The sequence below is a fragment of the Lagopus muta genome, chromosome 1, assembly GCF_023343835.1.
Source record: "Lagopus muta isolate bLagMut1 chromosome 1, bLagMut1 primary, whole genome shotgun sequence".
Classification (NCBI taxonomy): domain Eukaryota; kingdom Metazoa; phylum Chordata; class Aves; order Galliformes; family Phasianidae; genus Lagopus; species Lagopus muta.
The window spans coordinates 51,919,344-51,944,692 of record NC_064433.1 but is presented as its reverse complement, the minus strand read 5'-3'; the positions used below and the strand labels follow the sequence as shown (position 1 = coordinate 51,944,692).

Genomic DNA, 25,349 nt, shown 5'->3' with positions numbered 1-25,349 from the left:
TTTATATCTTCACTCAATATGTGCTATGGCTCAAGGAAAATTCTGTTAGTGGTCTGATAACTAAAGCTTTCTAGAAGTTTCCAGGCAGCAGGGCTGTAAGCAACACTATTGCAGGAATGGAGATCTATCTGGACAGTAGTATGGTTGCAGACAGAGAGAAATAGGTAAATAAGATACTTTCACTTTTTTTCCTTTCAAGCTCAAAAGAAGGAAAGTCTGAAACTTTAATACTTAACATCAAGAAAGAACATAGTTTAATATAATATGGTAGTAAACTTTTTCTAAGCCTCCACTCTGTCACCATTAACGTGAGGAGGAAAAAAAAAATCTACCTTTTAAGAAGAGATAGCAGTAACCAAACAAATCATGATAGAAAGACAAGCCTTAGCCACTGTATGATTTCAACTGCAACCCAAGAATGATACTTGTTTTCAGATCTGTTTTCACAATGAATTCTCCAAGCTCAGCTTTACACCAGCTCCTCAACTACAGGAGCGCATAGTACTAGAATTTCCTGACTCTCTAGTTTAACTCAGGACTCTGCACAGTCAAAGAGCAGAACAGTCTGACTTAGTTTGCACAGAGCAGAAAGCTAAAAAGATACTGTCCATCCATACTAAAAATGTCTTTGCAACCGAGACCTTAAAATCACTGAACTATGAACATCCTGGAGATCACAGCCAACCAGCAGTAGTAGCTGTGGTACATAATCATTCAGTAGTAAAGCAATTCTGATCCAGAATCATGGTTTACACTCAGACCACAACTTTATTACATATCTGATTTCAGGTTCAAAAGCAAAGAAATTATTACAGAATATCATTTTTGGCTGGAAGGAACATCACTATGTTGCTGCATCACAGATCTCCCCGCAAGGATGCCAGGGCTTCTTTCACCTTCAAAAACCATGCATTTGTCCTCTCACAATTTCCCTTTCTTCCATACTGCATCTTCTTATGGAAGATAAAGTGGTCTCTAAATCAGAAGCAGGACACCATATACAACATATCTGACACCGCTTGTAAATTTTGATGCTGCTATTTTGCTTTCCATCTAAAGTACTTAAATGCTTATTCATAAGCAGTGTTTAACTTTATTACAATCTTCAGTATAGAGAGCTATTCTAATGTAGAAATAAATTAAAGATTCATAAGCAGGTTTTGACCAGGAGAACCAATTATTACATGAAGTATTCTTCCCTGCAAAGAAACCCATGTCTCTCATGAAGAAATGTCCTATCTTAAAAAGAAAATGTATATTTTTCAAAAACTTTATGATTAAACATCCAGGTTCTCAAATTAAAGGTCTGTTTTACTTGGGGATTAGTAGCACACTCAAAGCAGCTACTTACTTATCAGATGGAAATAGAAGTTGTTGCACTTTTGAATTGCTTTTTATAAAATGCTGCCGTTTCCAGCAGGCTGGTCAAACCAGTCATGAGAACTTTACATAAGGAGATTAAAGGCTACCAATAAATTAGAAAGTGGTAGATCAGGCTGGCAAAGTGCACTGAGTGATATGGTGGTACCTTCCTGCAGCAGTGAGGTTATGGATAGATACAAGCTTTTTAGGAAGGGGCAGTCTAGAAGGCAAGGAGGAGGAATTACTCTGTATTTAAGAGCATCAGGAATGCATGGAGTTCTCCCTGGAATCTCTTTCCACTGTCTAGCACCCCTGAGACATATCTGTAGTGCTGCGAGCACATCTAGGTTCCTCAGTACCAGGTCAGGACACAACCACAGAGGCTGTGGAGCCTCCATCCTTGGAGATACTCAAAATACAGTTAAATGTGGTCCTGAACAACCTGCTTTAGATGACTGTTAAAAGCACAGTATCAGCCTGGACGATCTCCAGAGGTCCCTCTCAAATGCAATACCATGATACTGTGATTCTACAGTTTTGTAAGCAGCCACAGGTCACTTGATTTAAATCCTCAGAACTGTCAGCTGTGATCCTACTGCACCTACTGCACATGAGTAATGATGAACACAGACAATAACACACTGAAACACACAGAGAATCCCAGGTTAAACTGTTAGCTAGTGTAATTCAATATAGCAACACTGAGGTCAATTCAACCTGCATCAATTCACAACAAATATGGACTGAATCTCAATTAATGGACAACGCTGACTTTTACACAAGTACCACACACCTCATATCTACACATAACCTAAATATTATTAAAATCACAAATATTTGCATTGAATTTACATAAAAACAGAACAACTAAAGCAAGAAAGATTTCTTGAATTACTGGGAAATTCATACTGGAATATACAGGGCATTGGCAAATAGGAAAAAAACCCACAGATATGTATGTATGGCTGTGACTGAAAGTAGAGAACAAAGTCTTCACCAAAATTCCAGCGCTGATTTACTGAGTCCATTACATTATCCAACCTTTCAACAGTTCCTTGTATGCAAAATACATTAGGCAGCACAGTGAGTTGAGAGCTTTTTTCTTTCTTTCTTTCTTTCTTTTTTTTTTTTTGGAAACTTTACTGCTGGAATCTTTGTGTGTCAAGGCTCAGTATTTCCTTTTTAAGTGCTACAGTATTTAGACATACAAGGATTATCTGTTTCCCCTGGCTTTCATAAGGCTGAGTGAGTGCTATATAAATTGAAGGGAAAGGTGCTTTCCCCAAATTCCTTCTCTTTACCTGATATAGAAGAAAAGTTCTTGTAGAATAATATGGTGTCAGTCACTTTTAAACAGGGAAGGCAGCTGTGGATTTAGGTTATTTCACACAGGAGCATTCGTGAACATTGGAAAATTGCTATAGAGATTAATGTGGGTATTAGACAAGAATGGCATGAGAGTTAAACACCATTACACATGGAGTACGAAAGGTATCATCAAAGCTGAACAAAACTTAGAAATTAGCCTCCAAAGGAGACCTTGACAAAAGCACCTACTACAGAATCCAAATTTTTCACGTGTGGACTTAGCATTTCAATCGAACTGTAAAATAATTTAAGTTGGAAGGGAACTCTAGAGGTCACCTAATCCAGTCCTCTGCTCAAAGTAAGTTGAATACCTTCAAACCAACCTGTATTTTGGGTAGCCCTTTACTCTTCATTTAGAAACTATCCCCTAAGGTGCGGTCTTTCTACCGAAAAAGAGCAATGTGCATAGGGTTTCTAAGTCCTCCCTCCTCATTTCCTCAAACTGCGGAGAACTTCAATGAATTTTTCCTTGTTTCTCTGTATGATAACTTTAATCTTCGTAATCTCTTTCTACTCTCATCATTGTCATTACCTTTCATTTAGCAACTGGACAGAGATGCAGAAATAATAAATACAAAATACTTAGAAGGTCCTCTGTAAAGAAAATAAATATGCTGAAAAGACTGACCTTATTCAAATGCACATAATTAAGACTTCCATTTTAAACTTGATTATAGTTCATCATTTTCAGGGGAGCAGGGTGGATGTCAGATCTTATATAAAAAGTAGGAAAAGAGAATAACGATGCTGAGTGCCGTCTCTCCACAATGGATAAGGAGGGCTGTGCAGTTATGGACACATCTGCATGTAAGAACTTGCCCAAATGCTGACTGGTGTTAGAGACAAAAGGAAGGAAAGAAAGGAAGAACATGTATCTATCTCCTAGCTCAGCATTGACATTCTAGTGTCTCTTAAGACAATTTGATTCTTCATGCATCATTAACATAAATCCAGAGCAGAAGTAAAGCTAACCTCTAGTAACTTGCACAGTAGGTCTTCTGAGAGTAGGACAAATGTTGGGTAAGAGCCTCAGAGAACAATTAAGGTGAAGGAGTCTTTTGTTCTTTAGACTGAAACTGTTGCTGACCGAACAGAATTGCTTCACCAGTGAGACAGTATATGAGTGACTGAAAGTCATTTTATGAATATTCAGGCCTTTAAAAGCAATTATGAAACACATCTGAGTTTCCTACACGGAAGACTAATTTCTGCAACAATTTTATGTATTAGGTCTCAACGATAGTATAAAATGAAAAGATCCTTCATAGAATCACAGAACCCTTTAGGTTGGAAAAGGCCTCTGAAATTGTCATAAAGTCCGACCATTAAACTAGCACTGTGAAGTCTACCACTAAAACATGCCCCTAAGCACCTCATCTACATGTTTCTTAAATACCTCCAGGGATGGTACTGAACTACTTCCCTGTGCAGCCTGGTCCAAACCTTCATGACCCTCTCTGTGAAGAAATTTTTCCTAATATCCAACCTAAACCTCTCTTGGTACAACTTGAGGCCATTTCCATTTCCCTTGTCACTTGGGAGAAGACATCCATCCCACACCTCGACAACCTCCTCTGAGGTAGTTGTAGAGATTGATAAGCTCTTCCCTGAGCCTCCTTTTCTCTAGGTTAAATAACCCCTGTTCCTCCAGCTATTCCTCCTAAGATCTGTCAATCTCCAAACCCTTCACAGATTCAGTGCTGCTCTTTTGGCATGATCCAGCACCTCAATGTATTTATTGCAGCCGGGGCCCAAAACTGAACACAGTGCTCCAGGTGCAGCCTCACCAGAGCTGAGCACAGAGGAGCTTAACACAGAATCTCAGAACCACAGCATCTTTGAATGGCTTGGGCTGAAAGAAACTTCAAGCCTACCCAGTTCCAACCCCCTGCCATCAGCAGGGCTGCCAAGCACCATACCAGGTTGCCCAACCAATAAGGCCTTAAGGGCCTCTAGGGATGGGGCATCCAGTTTCTCTGGGCAGCTGTGCCACTGCCTCACCACATTCTGAGTAAAGAATTACTTTCTAACATCTAACCTCAGTATTCCCTCTTTTAGTTTAAAGCTATTCCCTCTTGTTCCATCACTATCAAAGCATGTAAAAAGTTGGCCGCTTTGCTGTTTATAAACTCCCCTCGAGTACCAGAATACTGCATTGAAGTCTTTCTGCAGCCTTCTCCAGGACGAATAAGCCCAGCTCACTCAGCTTGTCTTCATAGGAGAGGTGCTCCAGTCCTCTAATCTTCGTGACACTTCTCTGGACCCACTCCAACTGCACATCTTTTTTGTGTTGCAGGCCCCAGACCTGGATGCAGTACTCCAAATGGAGCCTCACAAGGGCAGATAAGAGGGGGACAATAATTTGACTTGCCCTGCTGGCCACCCCTCTTTTGACGCAGCCCACAATTAGTTGGCCTTCTGAGTGGCAGGCTCCCTCTGCTGGCTCACGCGCAGCTTTTCATCCACCACAAACTCCCAAGTTCTTCTGCACAGAGCTGCTCTCAATGAAATGTTCTCCCAGTCTGTACACATATCTGGGACTGCCCAACCCAAGTGCAAACCCAAACTGTGCACTTTGCCTTGTTAAAACCCCATCAGGTTCTCGCGGGTCCACTTTTCAAGTCTGTCCATGTCCCTCTGGATGACATCCCTTCGTTCTATTGTGTCAAGTCCACCACACAGCCTGATGTCATCAGAAATCTTGCTGAGGGTGCGTTTGATCCCACTGCCTATGTCATTGATAAAGGTGTTGAAGAGCAGTGGCTCCGAGATAGTCACCATCATCAGCTTCTACCTTCTACCATCAGCGTAGATACACTGACTACAGTCCACTTCCATAGTCCTTCTGGTCACACTATTTCTGATACAAGCCAGGATGATGTTGGCCCTCTGGGCCATCTGAGCACACTACTGGCTCATATTCAGCTGTCTGACAACAAATACCCCTGGGTCCTTTTCTATCAGACAGCCTTCCAGCTACTCTTCCCCTAGCCCACAGGCAATAAAGTTTAGCATGAAGTTATTGTGACCCAAGTGCAAGACACATCACTTAGCCCATACAATTGGCCTCAGCCAGTCTGTCCAGCCTAACAAGATTCCTCTGCAGTTTCCTTACGCTTAGACAGATAACCTCGGTGTTGTCCGCAAACTTAGTAAGGCTGATCCCCTCATCCTGATCACCGATACAGATACTAAAGGGAAAAACAGCTGAAGTATATTTTTACATAAACATGTATACAAGCACACCTATATAAATTTAACTTCATGTATTATCAAAACAAAAAGAATACTTTTGAAATACATATTTAGAAAAGCTAGATCAATCAGTGGAGCTGCAGTTAGAATAACGACCTATGTAACAATACTGTTTAATAACTTTGCTCCCTTGCATGTTCCAGATCTGTGATCTATTATAGTCCACACATCTCGGAGCTCCTGGGCTTCCTTTTAGAATGAGCCAGCTAGGCCTTTCTGATGCAGAATTAGGCGAAGCTTTGAAGCCAATTCACTACAGGGACCATTCCCTGCAGACAGCATGGATGAGATTGCTTCTGGCTTCTTGAGCTCCTTTAGAAACTCCCAGCACTATCTCAGCAGGTTTGCTGCCTTCAGGCACTGCCATCATACAATACTTCAGGAAACACACCATACATTTGGCTGAACCGTAGCAATTTTTCCAAATCATATAAAGAAAGAAAATTAATAAGGTCTTGGAACTCAAAAGAGATCTACGCAAAGAATACACTGCAACATGGATGCAGACAATCTGCTCTACAAGGGCAAAGTGATGTGAACGACAGTCATTCTCTGCCTCTTGCCTCGCAGATCAGGATGCACTCTCTAAAGGCAATGTTTCGGGCACTATACATTTTGTTACTACAGTACCTATTTTGTAAAGCATTACATTTTAGCATGCCCATATGAGGCACAATATTTAGAATCCAGTGGCCACGTAAGCTGCAGGTTCACAGCAGATACAGTACCAGTAGAGATTGGGATCAGGAGATTGCAAACCTAACCAGGTTCAACACAGCAAACTGCAAGGTTTTGCACTTGGCTTGAGGCAATTTCAGGTACTTATATGAAGTAGAGAAGAACTCCTGGAGTGCAGCCCAGCCAAGAAGGAATTAGGGGTCCTGGTTGACAAAGAACTTTAAATGAACCAGCAGTGTGCACTTGCAGCCTGGAAGGCCAATGGTATCCTGGGTTCCATCAAAAAAGGGGTGGTTAGCAGAGTGGGAGATGACCGTTCTCTTCTATTTTGCACTCACAAGGCCCCAGCTGGAGTACTGCATTGATGTCTGAGGCTCCCAACACAGGAAAGATGTGGAGCTTTTGGAGTGGAGGGCCACAAACACAATCAAAGGGTTGGAGCACCTCTCCTATGAAGACAGACTGAAGGAACTGGGCTTGTTTAGCTTGGAGAATAGAAGGCTACGGCAAAACCTAATAGCAGCTTTCCAATATTTAAAGGGAGCTTAGAAACATGAGGGAAATCAACTTTTTACACAGGTAGATAGTGATAGGACAAGGAAAAACGATTTTAAACTAAAGGAAAGGAGATTTAGATTAGACATCAGGGTGGAAGTGTTTTATAGAGAGAGTGATAAGGTATAGGCACAGGCTGCCCGGAGAGGTTGCGGGTGCTCCAGCCCTGGAGGTTTTCAAGGACAGGTTGGATGATGCCATGGCTAGCCTGACCTAGTACTTGATCTAGCTGTTTGCAACCCTGGCTGTGGCAGGTGGTTGGAACCTAATGATCCTTGAGGTCCCTTCCAACACATTCTATGGTTCTATGATTCTATGACTGCATTAACCCCATGGTTAACATTTCATTATTCTTCACGTAGAAGAGTTTGCTCACAAGACACTGTCAGCAAGACAGCATAGAAATATAGTGATTGTGAAAACAATTCCAGCACCTTTCTAAAAATAAAACTTTTTAAAACTTTGCTCTTGTTGCTAGGAGATGCAAAAATATAGGACATAACAATGCAGTTATCTGAAGGGCAACAGAAAGAGCCAGTATTATAGAAAATGTATCACATTATTATTAGCTATAGTGATTTACACAGATTGGCTCATTTTGACAGCAAATTCCACAACACTGTTTTTTGAAACATTCATCCATAGCTATGAGGATAGATTTTCGTACCATGAGGTTTGTTTGCAGCCAAGATTATATATATTAGCTACTTTTTCAATTGATAAGATTTTTAAAAATGGCTGAATAGAGTTTGGATGTGTTCATGTGTTGGTTTTGTGAGTTTTTGTTGTTTTGTTGCTTTTTTTTTTTTTTTTTTTTTTTTTTTGCTGCTGCTGCTGATTAAAACTATAGATTATAGACATAGGAAATGCTTGCAGTGATTACATACTGTTGCACAGCCAAAAGGGAAGGTAAATCCTTCATTTTCAAGACAACAATGAATCTACATGGAAGGCATTTGAAAACATAGAGAACATGCTGAAATCAATTGGCTTGAATTTGATCCAACATTTGTTTCACACTAACTGCTGAGCTCATACTGCATAGACTATTTTTCAGGGAGCCTACAACTTGCTCTTGAAAGTTGTCTTTACTTGCCCCAAAGTTTCAAAGTTAAAAATTATTGCGTCTGCACTGTGTTATGGAAATGCTAAGCCACACTGAATAGCAAAATGGTATTTTTTACACAACGCTATTGAAAGAAACTTAAAATATATTGCAGGTATTAGAAGTTGCTCTGGTACATCAGGCGAAGACAGCTCAAGTGCAATTTCTGTGCGTATTACAAATGACAAAGCTGGAGATAAAGGGCAGATCCACTCAGTACAGGAAGACTATTTATATCTCTTCTATAATATGCTAAAAATGTCTAGTACAGTTTTAAGAATAACATGATCCTACATTAGCTATAATTTTGACATAATGTTATAATTACAAGGTAAATGATGACCTAAGTGGCTGATTCTTTGGCCAGAACTGTAATTCTTATCTGTTATCTACCCTAATAGTGAGTTTCTTTTGCATTCTATGCATTAGTTCTACAGTGCATATGACTGACTTTGTATTTTGTTGGCACCAAGCAAAATCATTTTTAATTTGATTTCTCTAAAAAGAATCAGCTTTTAAAGAAAATGCATTTATTCTTGAAGGGTTGGAACTTGATAAAATGCTAAATATGGACATAAATTGTTTGTATTTCATACAGTTTATGCATTTTATCATTGTGTGGAAAAACAAACTTATATTCTAGATACTAAAACTCGTGAAATTTATTTTCTAACTTACATACATTGGTTAAAAGAATATTTTACTTTTTGAACAGACTTAAATAGATTAAATAAATTTGTTAATATTGCTTCTGCTACAGCTGACCTTAAACTTGTATTTTATCTCTGTAGGTAAAGATTTCTACAAATGGATTTTGGAACAAAGATATGGTGAAATGTATTGAAATTGACAATAAATATGAAAACTGTTTTAATAAGAAATTGAAGCTTTAGATAATATAGTTGTGAGGAAAAAAAAACCCTAGAGAAAACTGTGTTCCTATAAAATGTGTTCCTATAAAAATTAAGCAATGGCAATCAGTCTTATTTCTGCCTACGTTGTAACTGAACAAGAACTAATAGTCTAACAGCCTCAGTGTTCTAGAACTGAAAGAAGGGGCCTCACCAGCTGGGAAGGGGAATAAAATGCTGCTTGTCTGTTTTACCTCAGTAACACCTTCAGATTTCAAAGCATTAAAATTTCATCTCTCAAACTGTATCTGAAACTACGAAAGCCAGGAACTTCCTTGTTTTTAAATAAAAGCCAAAGCTGTGTGAGAACTTTGTGAACTGAAGCTGACATAAAATACCACCTTCTTATCACTCACGAGAAAATTGTACAGTTGTGCAGTAACACTGGAGGCATTAATGAAAACGAACATGCCTATTTAAGGACAGCTCAAACCGCTACTGGACGTAAATCACACGTTCAGGCAATTACCAAGCAGCTCTTGAATTCTGGCAGATACAGATCAGGTAGGTCAGCTATGCTGAGGTGCCTTTCAAGCACCCTGTGGTGACAAACAGCTTAAAAACTTTAGTAAGCAGATGCCGGGTATAGCTTATATCCAATCAAACAGAATATCCTGTAATACTTTAATTGTTGAGACCTTACCACGTACTCACATGGAAATAAGAATTCACAGTAAGACCTTTCGAGGTTAATACTATAAAGCACTAGTGTGAAGCAAAGCAAACCTTTATAGACTGAATTGTGTCTTTTTTTTTGCGTCTAAATACTTCAGAAGAGGTAATGCTGAATGTGCAATATACCTTGAGGTATTTCTGTCATCTTCAAAGCCATATTCAATAATATGATCAAACGCTACGTGTCATTCTTCTAATACTTAAAGTGACGGGCAAATAATTACACAAAAGAGTTCAGGAGGAAAACTGCATTTGCACAGCAACGATCGAGTTTTATCAGGCTTGAAAAACTGAAATATAAACAGTTCTATGGGAGAATATTATTTTAATACTTCTGATACTAAAATACTTTATCAGTAAAAATATTTTTTTTGTAGTTTTCAGAGCTCATTTGAAGGTCTCAACATTTTCTCAGTGCTTCTATTGCTCTTGTAACATCCAAATTATATTATCATTATCCCTAAATTAGATGTCTTAACATTTACATGTCTTTGGGCAGGCATCAGGCACCTAAAGTACAAATCTGTAGAATTTAAGGAGAAGTTGAGTTTATCATTGGTTTGCTGTGTAACGGTGAAGTGAGAAGCAGCATTCAAAAAGCCTAATTCAAGTGAAAATATTTCCTTCTAAGCAATACCTCAGTTCTCATTAATATTTTACCACAGTAGCTCGATAATCTTGTCTAAATGCCACTAACAAAGATTAATGAATCAGATCTATGCATTTTGGATTTTTTTTTTCATAATGACATGCTATATTTCCTGTTTAGTTTTTAGTGCCATCTTTAAGATCAAGAGATTTTGGATAAGTGTCTAAAATTATTTCCCCTTATGAGTAATATGAAGGACCTGGAGGTATATAAAATCAAAAGTTTATGGGTAAAAAGTTCAATCAGTATGCTAATAGCAGTAACATTATCAATTGAAACCCTAGAGCTACCATGACATATGTCCCAGAAATTCAATCTCCATTGCTTTTGGTGAATCAATATGGAAGAAAGCAAGGAAACAGGCAGCTTCAGCTCCAGCTGAGAAGTCAATGAATGAGTTTACATCAGCATTTTAATTCAGAGAACCACTTTCATCCTTTTGACATGAACTCCCTAAGCATTCTTGCTTACTGCAGGTTGAGCTATACGACAAAGCGATCAGAAAGGGCACAAACCCAACTCCCTTACAATGAAACAAAAGCAGAAGATGCAGCCCAGAAGGACATGCTAAAGGATGCTAAGGGTGTTCTGTTGCTGGCACGAGACTGGAAGTAGCCTAGCATAAAATCCTTAAACTAATACAGCTTGAGTACCACATCCTCAGTCAACAACTTCACTCCACAGATCCACTCCTGCTAGGTCACAGTATTTGGTAACATGGACAAAGCTATACCACATTAAGCAGCAGAAAAAGCTGAAAACCACTCAAAACATGAAATGAAAACACCTGGTTTCAGATAGCTGTATTAATGAGGAACAATTCACAAGCTGTGGTGCTGTCAAGAAAAATCAACGGCTGTGATCAAATGTGAGTTTTTTCTTCATCTAAAAATTAGGCTATAAAAGCACTCCTTTTTCATCATCCCATTCATAATCTGTCTTATGTTGAAGCACAGGAGCTCAGCTAATTAGGTACCTGATAAAGGTAGCTTATCTGGGGGCATTTTTCTGCTTTTGCACTTACAGTAAGCAAAGGAGGTAGAGAAAAATTACTTATTTACTCACAACGTTTTTCCCCTCCGATCTACAATTCTAAGCAGTTATTTCCTCAAAGGTGGAAACGAAAGGAATTAGATGTATTGAATCTTTCAGTGCTTCAGAGAAAAATTTCAACTCAGAGAGAAATTATACTTCCTGATGTTGTAGTTTTAAATGCTTTTAAGAAAACAAATGGATTTCCAAGAAGAGGGTGCTCCATTTGAAAGTCAGCTGTGTAATTCCACTAAGTGCTTGCATTTTTCAGCAGCCCACGCTGAAATGCTGCAATGCCACAGACAGACAGCAGATGTCGCGTTGTTTAGCAAGATGACTACAAGAGCACGATCGTCCCTGATGCCTCCAGGAAAGCCTGTGAATTCTCTGACAGCAGTGGGCAATAAAAAGTAACGAGACATCTGCCAGCTGCAGAACAGCATACAGTAGCCAGGTACAAAGAAAAGGTCCTACTTAAGACCAGATCCACTACCTTAACAAATAGTTATTTATCTGCAAAAGAACCGTTACCTTTCATGCCACAATCAGACCCTCTCCCTGCATTCAATGCCAGAGAACTACAGACTCAGTTCTCCTTTGGTTTTGGTTTGTTTGGTTCTTTTTTGCATCCAACTTTTAGAAGGGATGACTATTTGGGGTGAAATTTCATAGTACTTCCTGAGTGTCACACTTCAAGAGTCATGGTGTTTTTATCCTCTCAAACATTTTAAAAAGTAGAAACGATGTCTCTTCAGCCAGCAGTCCTATAACCTGTCATTTGTCCAACATTCAGTGCTAAATTACAGCTCTGGGAAACGAAAGATCATTTTCAAAAGAAATGATAATTTTCCCAACAGTTCACAGAGCTACTGAGGAAAAAAATTCCTGCTTTAACTAACCTGTCAACGTCCAGCCTGTACAGGAAACTCCAACACTACCCATACTTGTAGTCCAAAAGCAAACCAAACAAAATTAAAAATTCTTCTAGGACAGAAAATGCGTGCAAAACAGCACTTCATGGAATTCATCAAAAAGCAAATTAAATATGTTCTTTCTGTGCTGGGAGACAGTTAGGGCTACAGTCTCCACCTAGAGATCATTTAGATCTGAACTCTTCTTGTCAGTATTAAACAAGACAATTTTTTGTAGATTTTACCTCCTACTCATATTCTTTCCAATGACTAAGCACATCCTTACAATATTTAAAAACTGATACTACAGTAATAATCTTGTTCTTTCCTTCCAATTTAATAGGGTTGATTTAAGTTCACACTGATCACACTACACACACAAACACAAATGTCATGTTCATGAGCATTAAGAATTAGTACAATGTAATGCTTCCATCAGAGTATCATGGAATTGTTCTGAGTTAGAAGGAACCCTTAAAGGTGATCTAGTCCAACTCCCCTGCAATGAAGAGGGCCACCCACAGGTAGATCAGGGTGCTCAGAGTCCCTCCTGACCGTGGATGTCTTCAGCGACGGTGTATCCACCACCTCTCTGGGCAACCTGTGTCAGTGTCTCACCACTCACTGCAAAAAACTTCTTCCTTATATCCAATCCAAACCTCCCCTCTTTCAGTTTGAAACCATCTCCCCTTCTCTTATCCAGATAGACTCCGCTAAAAAGTTTGTCCCGTTCTTTCTTACAGCCCCCCTTTAGATACTGACAGGCTGCTCTCAGGTCTCCCTTGACCCTTATTTTTTCAAGGCTGAAAAGCCCCAGCTCTCTCGGCCTCTCCTTGTAGAGGAGATGTTCCACCCCTTGGACCATTTTTGTGACCCTCCTCTGGACACGCTCCAACAGGTCCATGTCTCTCCTGTACTGAGGATTCCACATTTGGATGCAGTATAGTTTCATTTTTACTTTACAAACAGAGAAGTAGATGAATTATGAATTTTATGAATTATGGAGTTGACTTTTACAACATAGTTCTCATAGAAACACACATACATAGTCTTATTCGGTCAAAAAGTCTCACATTTTTATGTCAAAACAGCAGCGCTGTGAGGTGGAATTATGGCCCCAGGAAAGAGAATTGAAGTCTCAAACAGAAGATACATACTGTTCTGAGACTACAGATTTAAGCAAGTTACATCATGCTTCCTATGATGGGACCTGATTTTGTTCTGTGGAGAGTTACAGAAAGGGAGATTTCAGCCTGAAGAGACGTACTGCAAATAAGACACTACAGTAAGGTTACTACTTCCTTTCCTTTTCAATACCCAAACACGACTGTGGAAAAAAGAGCAAAGACACAAATGTGGAAAGTCTGCCTTTTCATAGAGCCACTTTTATAAACACTCAGCAAAACCACAAGATTTTGTTAAGTTCCTAATACTTCTGTAAAACAGGGTCTCACAATTAAGAATTAAAGGGTGTCAAATTGAGAATTAAAATTAATATGGCTAGAATAAGCAACTAGCTTCAGATACGTAGGTTCTAAAAAGTTATGACCCAAATTATAATGCAAAAATAGGCCTCAGAAGGGAAAGGCCATACCCAGTGAGGCTCCCTTTCTCACAATACACAGAATAAAAAGTTCATAGAAGCATTAAAAGCATCTTTTACTTATTAATTTTAATATTTTTCCACGCACTTCCAATAATCTCTGTATTGTTTAGCCAAAAAAAAAAAACCAAAAAAAACAGTATCTTCAACACATACTTCTTGTAACCTCATCTCTAGAAAATTAAAGTCTAATCAGAATACACAAGATTCTGTAAACAGAAAAGGAACATGATCTACTATCAGCCACACATATTACAAGAAAAAAAATCCTCTACAGAGAGGAACATTACTTTAAATAATTCCCTTCCCCCCTCCTTTGTTTTGTTGTGTGTTTTTTTCAAGCAGCAATTCAGCCTATTTCAGTTCATTATGACAAATTTCTTCAGGAAAACAATCAACCAGCTAACTCTAACCAATCAAAGAAACAGAACGCTCACAGCCCCAACAAACAGCCCAAGCCAAAAAAATAGAAACAAAAATCACAGCACCATAGATGACTGAGTGAGCAACTCTCAGAAGATCAGCTGTTATTTCAAGCCAGGTATTACAACACTCATTTCTGACACTGATATGCCTCTTAAAAAAATAGATACCCTCCAACCTCCTAAAAAAAGGATTTTTTTTTCTAAATAATATGTTATCTACACTGTATATAATACACATGCATTCTTCCTCCATCTCTCAGATGATCTAGCTACAAAATAAGCAAACAAAGTCAGTAACTTTTTTTCTAGTTTTTTCCTTATTTTGTGATGCATTTGTAGGAAGCAGAAAGGTTTTATTTTTCATGCAGATTCCAATTAATGAGGGGCCATAAAAGACAAACATACAAGACATGACACACGAATTTCAAGTGCTGTGCTTATCATAAGGGAACATAGACGCTTCTGCTCATTAGAAGCTTTGCTCAATTAAATTGGTATTTTCTTAACAGGAGGGAGGGCACAGAATATGCCTGTAGGTTTTATGACACATCTCATATTTTCAAGGACTACAGAACTGAAAGGGATAATGGAACTCGCTTGTGCATTGGCAAAAGGTGTTGTTTTGTCCCATGCATCGCTTAAATGCGTTCATATCTGTAAGAGGACTACAAAGAACAGTTTGAATGAATTTTGAATGGAAATGCACAAGTGTTGTGAAAGCACCAAAATAAACATTCAAAGAAGGAATAAGAGAAGTCACATATTGATGGGATTCCCAAATAAAACAATTCCCAAGGTAACAGCCCCTCCGTATGCTTTTTCTCAAAGGTCCAGTTTAGGTAAACAAGATGCAAAAATCACGAAGAGAAGATGACAAGATAAAGAACAGGATTGGAGCCAAAAAATATCCAGACAAGGAATCAGAAGGACACCAGGGACATCAGAAATGTTGCCTACTATCTTACTGAGAAGGAATGGGATGAAGAGGCCAAGATTGCAATCACTGTCAACTCATAAAGAGTACTAAAAGTGCTGTCAAAAACACCATGTGATCACCAATCAAGAAAAAAAATAGCAGATACGATGAGAACTTAATAGTCCGCATCTCTTATCCTGCATGTCTCTATAAGTAATCATAGCCCAATCATTTGGGCAGGTCTTGTTTCTCCTAAACACACGTATAAGAGCATTCCCTGCAGAAAGAATGAGAATGAGGCAGAAAAACCCTTTGTGAAGTCTTTCCCTTCTACAGGGCTTCCACATCATATTTTCTTACACTAGTTGAATGAATTGTGTGTTTTTGGCCTTAGAACAGAGCACTGGAGAAAGTCATAGGATTCTTGACTCACAGCAATAACTTAGTACTCTCCTTACCGGCATCGTCCAGTGTGCTTTATCAATGCTTTATCATATCATCCCATTCACAAATGCACACTCGCTGCATGGTCTCATATGAAAACATATGCCACACGATCAGATAACATCCCTAAGCATCTTATATGCAAGGATTCCAGTAATTAGAGAAATCTGTTCATGAACTGGAAAAAAGATATGTCGTTAAAGTATCAGCACCGTTGTCATGCACGCCTTCTCATGCCGTCTTCTGTAAAATGAATTACTGGGAAAGGGTAAAGCAATTTAATGTCCTAAAGCCAATAAAACCCACCAGATCTTCTGTTAGTACTGGCACTAACACAGCAATTGTCTTTTCCTACATATCACTCTGAGCTAGTACAGCCCCGTGCATCACTACTAAACGCAGGCAGAGCCCTTCCTCAAGCGGCAACAAGCCAAGATTGTGATGCACACAGATCCAAGTCCTACCCCTGCTGTTGCTGTGAAATTCCACACAGTCATGGTGAACGGAAGAGTGACAACCATGAAGCAATCATGGATTTGTTACAGTTCAGCTCGTGGTTTACAGCAATCTGAAAATACTTCTGCTCACCCTTCCAGTTTCATACTTCCCATAAAAGGAATCGTGCTTATAAATGTAACATTACACATGTACTTATTGCTGTTATTTAACTTACTGCTGCTGTAAAAACCTACAGCCAATAGAAGAATTCTGTGCTGTGTTAGGTGACAATGTGAAGCAAACAATGGCCTCAAAGAGCTTGAAAATAGAAAGGCAAAACAGAGGGAGTTGATGTTCCACATGTGAAAAAGCAGTAGTATACAAAATTGTGGAAGCACCAATAAACAACAAAGCATGTTATTATATAAGTAGCCTCATACACTGTAAATACTTGATGCATGGTTAGTACTTTAACAGCATGCACATTAAGTATTACTGTTTGAAGTTTTAACTCAATAAATTACAGCTCCAATACCCTGCCTCTTTAAAGAGCTTTCTTCCTTTGAAAATATTACAGTTTAGGTTAAGGCAACACTTATTAACATGCAAGTACTGAAAACAGTAATAATGAGCCAACACAGACACATTTTAAAATAAAATAAAAATGTCTGTCTGTATTGCATTTTTTCTAAAAGTTGGACAGTAAAAAAGAGCCTTGAGAAAAAAGAAGCAGACTATGTTTGCTGTAATGGGAGGTGAAGAAAGAACAAAGGAACTTCTGACCCCAGGCACAGCCAAAAATAAAAGGAATAATGTGGCTTCTTTCTTCACACAATTGCTGACTCTGTGCTCACTTATTCCCATTACATATCATTCAGATATGCAAAGGAGCTGGTAATTTCTTTAGGGGAGATTTCTGCCACGTTATTTATTAGCTAAGAAATATTTCCTGACACATGCTGAATTTCTGACAGACTTGCTCAGTTTTGACTCAGCCTTCTGGTAATTACACAGCAACAGTGCCTATGAATACAAGTAATTTCTGTTTGCTTCTTATACTATGACTATATTCCAGTTCTCCTGATAGCACTTGCTGAGTCATTTCAAATACTATTTTGTTAAATTTTTACCAATTCATACTACTTGTGGTTCTTCAGCCTGTTTGTTTTGTCTTTATCTCACATAATAGTTAGATTTTTAACATACATGAAAACAGTCGTACAGTGATTAAGAAAGTATTCCAAAAATCTTCTGTAAATAGAAACAATGCTCCCTCATACATTATACCCCAACTACTGTACTCCTCTGTAGCCTTCAATATTCTCTGCTGCTGTATTCCAAAAGAGAGAAAAATACAGCTCATACCATGCCAAGGCTTCTTGAATGATTGTGAGCATCTAATGTGAGACATCCTAGTGAAAAACTCAGCTTCCAAAAAGTAGAATTCAGGATTCCACGATCAACTTAAAGCTCTTTTGTAGCAGTGACTTTGGATGGAGAAGAAGGAAGCACATTTGGAGGGAAAAAAATTCAATGAGTCATTCAAGTATATTATGGTACTGCCCTAACTCTTTTAAGGGTTGAGGGCAGCTGTTTACAAATTAACTAGTTTAAGTCAACTTGGACATGAGATCTTTACATCTTCTACGTCTCTTACAGATCTGCATATCAATCTAGTACTTAAGACTAAGTAGCTTTACTTAATTCTCCAAAGTTCTGCTCATACTTGGCATTTTCACGGCACAGCAGCTTGGCTTTTTCCACTTGTGCCAGATGTCTCCAACTAGGTCCTTAATCTGCTGGATATAGCAAAGGGACATTCACTGTACATGGAGTGGGTCTCCTTCTGCCTCTCAGAGGAGCAATGCCTTAATGCCCAGGACAGTTACCTTTTGCCAAATCTAATAAGCTGATTCAAACTTCTTTTCCACAGGACATAAATCAGACAGGCTGCTAACTGCACAACTTGAGACAGTGGCCTGACATGGTGAAACCAAAGATGTTTGAGGTGCTTGGATACAGCATATGGACCGTAATCCAAATCTGAAGTTGCATGATCATGAAGCTTCCTAAGATCACAACGTGCCTCATAGGTGGCCATTTATAAACTCTTTCAATTGTGGCTTCTTTTGTACGTACATGAACTCCATCTTTAATGTTTGCATGGATCTTATTTATCCATTACTTAACACACCACTCAATGAATCTCTAGGAAAATGCTGGGGTGTGTAAGTCAACTGATGAAGTTCCAGGTTAGGTTCAGTTAAAAAACCATTTTATCTGAGAAGACAAAGCAAATGCAAGAAAATTAGAGCTCTGTGAAAGGCAAAGCATTCGCATTCAGTGTGATAACAGAAGATGCCTGGCAATAAATTGAAACTATGGTCACAAACTGTTAAGCCTAGGCTCTATCCTTATTCACTTTGTGTGCGTATACTGCTTACCTTTGACTTCTGTGTTCATTCTTTTGGAAGCTCTGCACCAAAAATTTATTTATGGGACAGTATCATGCATGTAGGCAGTCAAACAGTATAGAAGAACCTAACTTTCTTTTCAAATTATCACCGAGAAATCAGCATGAAAGTTGGGAAAAAAAAATAAAGCAAGCAGTCAGGCAATTTGAAGACAAGCTTTTTTTGTCATTCTCTATGATCACCTGATCATTTGGTCAGAAACACCCTAAATTTTTTTTTTTTAAAAACATACTCTAACATTTTTAGAGTTTTATAACTCCTGTGGTGCAGCGGAAGAGAACAAGTGAGCCAGAGCAATAAGGGAAAATGGAGAAGGAACTGCAGAGGACTAGGATACCCAAACAGCTTTGATGGGGGCTGTACCCTTCCCCCAGGACACCCATGTAGGTACAGACGCTGAGGAGACAGAACACCCTGACATGACACACGAGCATTGTCACAAGCTAGAGCATTGACAGGATGACTTTCCACACAGACAGCTTTCTATGATGTTTCAGCAAATAAAAGTTTGTTATCAAAGGCAGTTCAGTTCTGTGGGAATGGAGAAGCAGTGACAGACTGAAGACATAACGATCTCATTCCAGCTGCACTCCTTGCAATTGGCATAGTTGAGCACTGCACAGTGGAAGAATACACTGGAACAACCATGTGTATTTGCTGCTCTTACACAGTCACTGAATTAAAGGGTTAACCGTACTTCACATCACCAGAGACATCCCTGGCAAGTAGCATATAGTTGACTTCTTCACTGTTACAAACAACATCTCTCTCATTTTTTTGTGTTGGTAAGCTTTGATGAATTTAAGGGTTTTTTTAAATTTATTTTTATGTTTTTTATTTATTTTATGTGTTTTTTATTTATTATTTATTTATCTGCATACAAGCTATCCACACGTAGTTCTTCTGTTTCTTAATCAATCTTCAGTTTTGTGCAGCCTAAGAAAAGGAAGCCATTGCATACTGTCTCTCAGCGTTCCTGGTGACATTCAGCATTTGTATGATGTTGATGCAAGATCGTCACATGGCAACAACCTCAAAGGGTGGCCTTGAAATTGTGTTGCAGTCATGGCACAAGCCTTATAATTAGATCTTGGAAATATGGGAAATAACATTTTTCACATCTGTTACTATCTGCTTTATATTATGGGGTTAATTTTCAAGATCCATACTTTCAGAAATCTGGCTCCATCACGTTTAATGAAAACATTAAAATAACAGCAGCACATACCACCGAATTCTTGACAGTTGTTTTTCACCAATTCAAGTTCTCTGCTACATTGTAGGAAAAGAAATGTTAAGTACCACCCTCTTCTCAGCAGGAGCTCTCTGCGTTGAGAAGAGGACGCATTTCGCTGCTGGTAGTTTCTGGGAGAAGTTACCAGCTCCTTTGTGTGGAACAGCAGACAGTACTCACCACCACAGATATCCCAAAACATAGATACTGTTTCTGTGGCAATTGAAGATAGATCACTGTGATAAGAGGGGCTAGCAACCGCATGCAAATCTTTTTAGCTCAATCTTTCGGCTCATTTCCAGCTCAGACCAGTAACTGCCAGATGGCCACACTTAGAACAACTCTTAAGATGATCTTCTGGCTTTTTTCCTCCTTTTTTCTTGTTAGCGAAGCTTTCAAATAGCATAACCATTGACTACGCTATGTCCATATATTTAAGGCAGCCCCTTTCACTAATAAAAATCAATGACTGCATCTACACCAGTAGCACAAGAACTTCTTGTGCATCTTTACTGCGTATCTCCTGTGCTTTATCCATTCTATCTTACAAGTAACAGCAATAAATGTTGTAGCCATAACTCTCCTTGACAGCATCAAGGGTTGCACCCTTCCAAAATGCGTCTTGGAGAGATGATATATCAAACAGAGTGCTTGTGGCGTGGGTAAAGCTGTCTGTTCTTAGTCAAGGGAATGGGAGAGCATTTGAAATGTAAACCATTTGAGTACAGCAAAACCTTATGTTTGTCTTATACTCTGTGGTAAGCTGCATGAACCACGAAGTGCAAGCTATGAGGTGCGCTGTTGCATCATGGATGCATGCCAAATGTAGACAGTATCACAACAGAAAACAACAAAAGCAGTGTTATGAGCAGTGGGAGACATTTGTATTTCTGATGTCTTTGATGTGGAAAAATAGCACAATATTTTAAATAAAAGATGCATCTTGTATATGGAGTCCATAATCTTGCACTTTCACATTGATTCAGCGTCTCTCCCATCATAATTTTAATCAATTTTTGATATTTTTTTTTTTTGCTCAACTATTGCTCAAACTTTCAATGGAAGAAGTCACTACCTCAAAAATAATGTCAACACAGCTCAGGGAGTTGGCCTTAACACTGCAAATAAAAACGTGCACGTGTCATCTCCACCTCCTAACTAAAATAAAAGGCTCTGCATTACCTATTGTCAAAGCATCCCTTTCATCAGCTCTGACAGAAGATGAGCGCAGAACTCCCCACAGATCATCAAAACAAGCCAGCAAATACACCAGATCAGGCTCAACACCACTACAGCTTCCAACAATGAAACTAAAGTTTGAGACCAGTCTTAGAGAAACAGTTTTCTCTTTCTTTTTTTTTTTCCTCTTTTAAAATCACTGAAGCAATTGCCAGCGCTGCACTAAAGCCAAGTTAAATTAGAAAAAAGAAAGGTGAACCACATGATGGGGAATGTTCTGGGGGGAAGATGATGCTGGAAAGTCTGAATCACGTTACCATTTATGCAAAAAACTGAAGCATTCTCATTTCATAGTACGTATTGAAAACTGCATTTTATAAGCTCCATAAAAATTACACTGTTTTTCTCTCTGCTGTTAACAAATTTGTCAATTCTTGAATGGGAGTTAAGAGCAGGTACACCCACCCAAAAAACTCCAGCGTTAGAAGACAGCGAGCTGAGTCTGTCTTTCAGAATTCTGGAATAGCAGCATATGCCAGAATTTGACTTCAATTTCTACCCTGTCTCTCATCAATTCCAGTACTGAAAAGCAACTTCTTGAGCAGTGTGTATTACCCGCCGAGAGTTCAGAAGATGTGTTTGTATCAGTCTTCAAGAGTACAGAAAAAAGTATCGTGCACTGTTCAAGATCAAATTGATTAAATATAAATCATGGCTTGTAACTGTTGTTAAGCTGCCACAAGAATCGACCTACATGGGTGTGCTCCAAAAGTAATGCCTCCTATTTATTTCCATGGAAACTAAAGGAAAGCACACAATAGCACTTTTTGATAGCACAAATTCTCAGCTACAGAACTCTGTTTTACAACAGTCACCACCATTAGCTATGCATTTTTATCAGTATTGAACAAGAGCCTGCACCCATAAAAAACATCTGTACTGGTGAAGGTTACTCACTGACACTGTGACCACTCCTGAAATGCACCACCATCATCTCACTGTGCTCACACCCACTGGTTAGCCTCCATAAAGCATCAATGAACACCAATAGGCGCTATTTTTTCTACACGGAGGAATTCAATACCACTCCCTATGCTTCATATACATTTCCACGTCAGACATCATTTTGTCACACAGTAATGGGATACTGGTGGGAAGGTTCAAGCTCTACTGTCATACCATCAATATCCACCTCTGATGTCGTGGGCCAACATAATAAATTAGGAGGCATTACTTTCAGATCAGCCCTCCTGTAGGAGTAACTGCAGCAGTTCGTTGTGAAAAGAGCAGATCAAACACAATGCACAGTATCAATGATTTTTAAAGAAAAGCAAGAAAATTTAATCTTAACTCAGCAGTCACACATGGGACAGGACCATACACAGCCAGCACTGACACAAAATGGCCTCAGATCAAGCTGAGGGTACTTGGTGCTACAGGTTAGAGCGAGGCTCCCTAAAATCCCAGTGTCTTCTGTATCAGTCACAGCAACAGCTGAAAGAGCAGCAGCTGTCCAGGAGTTATTTTGGGGCAACCAGAGAAGGTTTACCATATATGGAGACCAGGCAGATGATCATCCCAGCTGCCTTCCACTAACAGGATTTCTAACCTATCAGTATTACAATGCTTCCTACAAATAGCTCATTACAGCAATTATCAATTGCTACTATAGTAGCTTGGGTTTTACAAAGTCAAAAATCACTACTACAGTTTGGCAAAGCTAACACACACATACCAGCAAATGGAGTCCTCTGATAAGCTGTTGAAGGTTGCAGTATTGAAGGGCATAGACGAATGTCTGTGTAGTAGAGTCAGAGTAGTACGGATAGGTTGTGGTTGGAGTTGATCATCTCTAAGGTCTTTTCCAAGCTGAGCAACTCTATGGTTCTGTTATTCCCCCCAAATCCATGCCCAACCCTCTGTACTTATGACAAACATTAAGGCATAAGTGGAGACCAAAAGGGCCGTGTACTTAGATCACAATCTTTCTTTCCATGTTTTTCTAGCAATAGCATTATAAATGAAAGGGGTAAAATCCACTCCAGTCAATAGCATAGTTCCCAGTGTAGGAGTCATGAGGCTGAAATCCATATTCCTATCACTTTTTTTTTTTTTTTTTTAAAGGAAGAAAGGAAATCCAATGGGCTATTTGTGTTTGTTCGATCATTACTGAATTATAATCATGTGCCTACGCAATCCAAAATTGCTGGGAAATCCAACAATATTATTTACATTTAATCAAAGTGGAACAATCAATGCCTACTTAGAATCTCATATTTCACAATAGAAGTACTTAACATTCTAAAAAACAGAACAGATGTACAAAAATCTAAAAAATTCCACTGCTTCGCAAGAAAATTGATATGCATGGCCTAGTGAGAGAACAGCTCTTTGTTGACAATTTCAGAGGCAAAGTAATTTCATAAACACTGGATTTTCTCATTATGCTTCTAGCCTATCAGTAGATAAGAATTCTAACCAGTTTAAGAGCACAAAGGAAGAAGCATCAATATTAACAAGAAGCAAAATACTTCGTATATACAATTACATACATATAATTTTTGCATTAATCACCTCTCACATTAAAATGCGAGCATGAGCTTGCCTCTGGCATCAGACCATATATGGTGCTTATTTTTAAATATTCATTCCAAATGAGTGTCATGATTAAAAAGAAAAAGTCTGGATGCATAAACCATTAGGTCTCTTTGTAACCCAAAGGGTTTACAAGCTCAACACACATTCCAGTCCACACAGACAATAAAAGATGAACTAGCACAAATGAAGCAAATTTTAGCTATTTATAAATATATGATAAAGAATTTAACTGAATATTCGGAGAAAAAAAAGAATAAAAATAAGAATTGTTGTGGAATAAGGTCCAACAATTAAACAGACAAAATATTTCCAGATCATAACACAGAAAACAGAACTAGAATAACATTCCTAGGAAAGCATTACAATGTTCTCATCCATTTTAGAGAGAAACATGCCACAAGCGAAATATACACTGCAACCTTGTTAGAACTGAACTTCACCTGCATTTTAATTAGTTTTCCAAAAGAAGCAAAGCTTGTGCAATCATTCTTTGTTCTCCCTTAATAACTTCTGCATCTGTTGGACAACTTTCAACAGATTTTACTGAATCTATATTTCACCTATTCTCTTATCGCTCAAAATCAAGAACCACCAAGAGTGAGGAATACCTTAAGCATGTCCCTAGAGGGGGCAGCTTGTCTGCTTCTGTTGAAAGTTCTGTTGTCAGTCCAAAAAATAATATCCTATGATTGTAACAAGATCATATTGGCAATGGTTTTGCACTGTACCTCTGTAGTCTACATATGCTTCTCCAGGTATACAGATTAAATATTTCATAAGATTTCCAGAGACACAGCCCCCTTGGGTCCAAGAGGCTTCAGTCACAGGATTCTCACGGCTTAAGCACCGAGAAGCAAGCAGTGAAAACCACTGGAAAAAGATGTATGTATCACTAATACTCATTTTGTAAGAATTCTTTCATACGGCTCACAAAAACTACAGTAACTTTTCCCACTTGAGAAGTCTGCTTTACTGCAAACAATTCATCTGAGGCTTTGTAAACCCATTCACAGGAGAATTACTATCCAAAACAAGGTCAGCGACACTGGATGTAAGAACCTGGCAGCAATACACTGGCAAAGTTAAAGCTATCCAAGTAACCTTTACTGTATTTGGACAGCTTCCCAAAATATCAAGAGAGGGTTTGTTTTGTCATTATGTGAAAACCTTACATTTTCACTCTAATATTTCTTACGAAAACATAACAGTGAGGTATCCAGAAATGTTCAGTACCAGCCTAGCTATCCTCTGGTTGAAACAAATTATACATTTGCTATTGATTTCAAGGAAAAAGGAGTAATAATCATCATTCATGAAAAACTGCAGTTCTGAAAACAGCATTTTACTCTCAATTTTGCTCCAAAACTTGTATTTGGTTTTCAAGCTTTTTTTTTGTTTGTTTGTTTGTTTTTTTTTCAGATTTACAATACCCCTTCGTGCCTCACCTATCAGACAATTGCTTATCCATCACGGTACGTTTTTGTTTAGCAGAATGCTGGATATTTTGACCAGAAAGATGCTGTGACAAACAGTACTG

General features: G+C 38.6%; 1 protein-coding gene across 1 annotated transcript in view; it reads right to left on the bottom strand.

The window, feature by feature from the left end:
- The window catches only part of LARGE1 (LARGE xylosyl- and glucuronyltransferase 1), a 279,750-nt gene that overhangs the window by 203,656 nt on the left and 50,745 nt on the right, over positions 1–25,349 (bottom strand). The window lies entirely within an intron of this gene.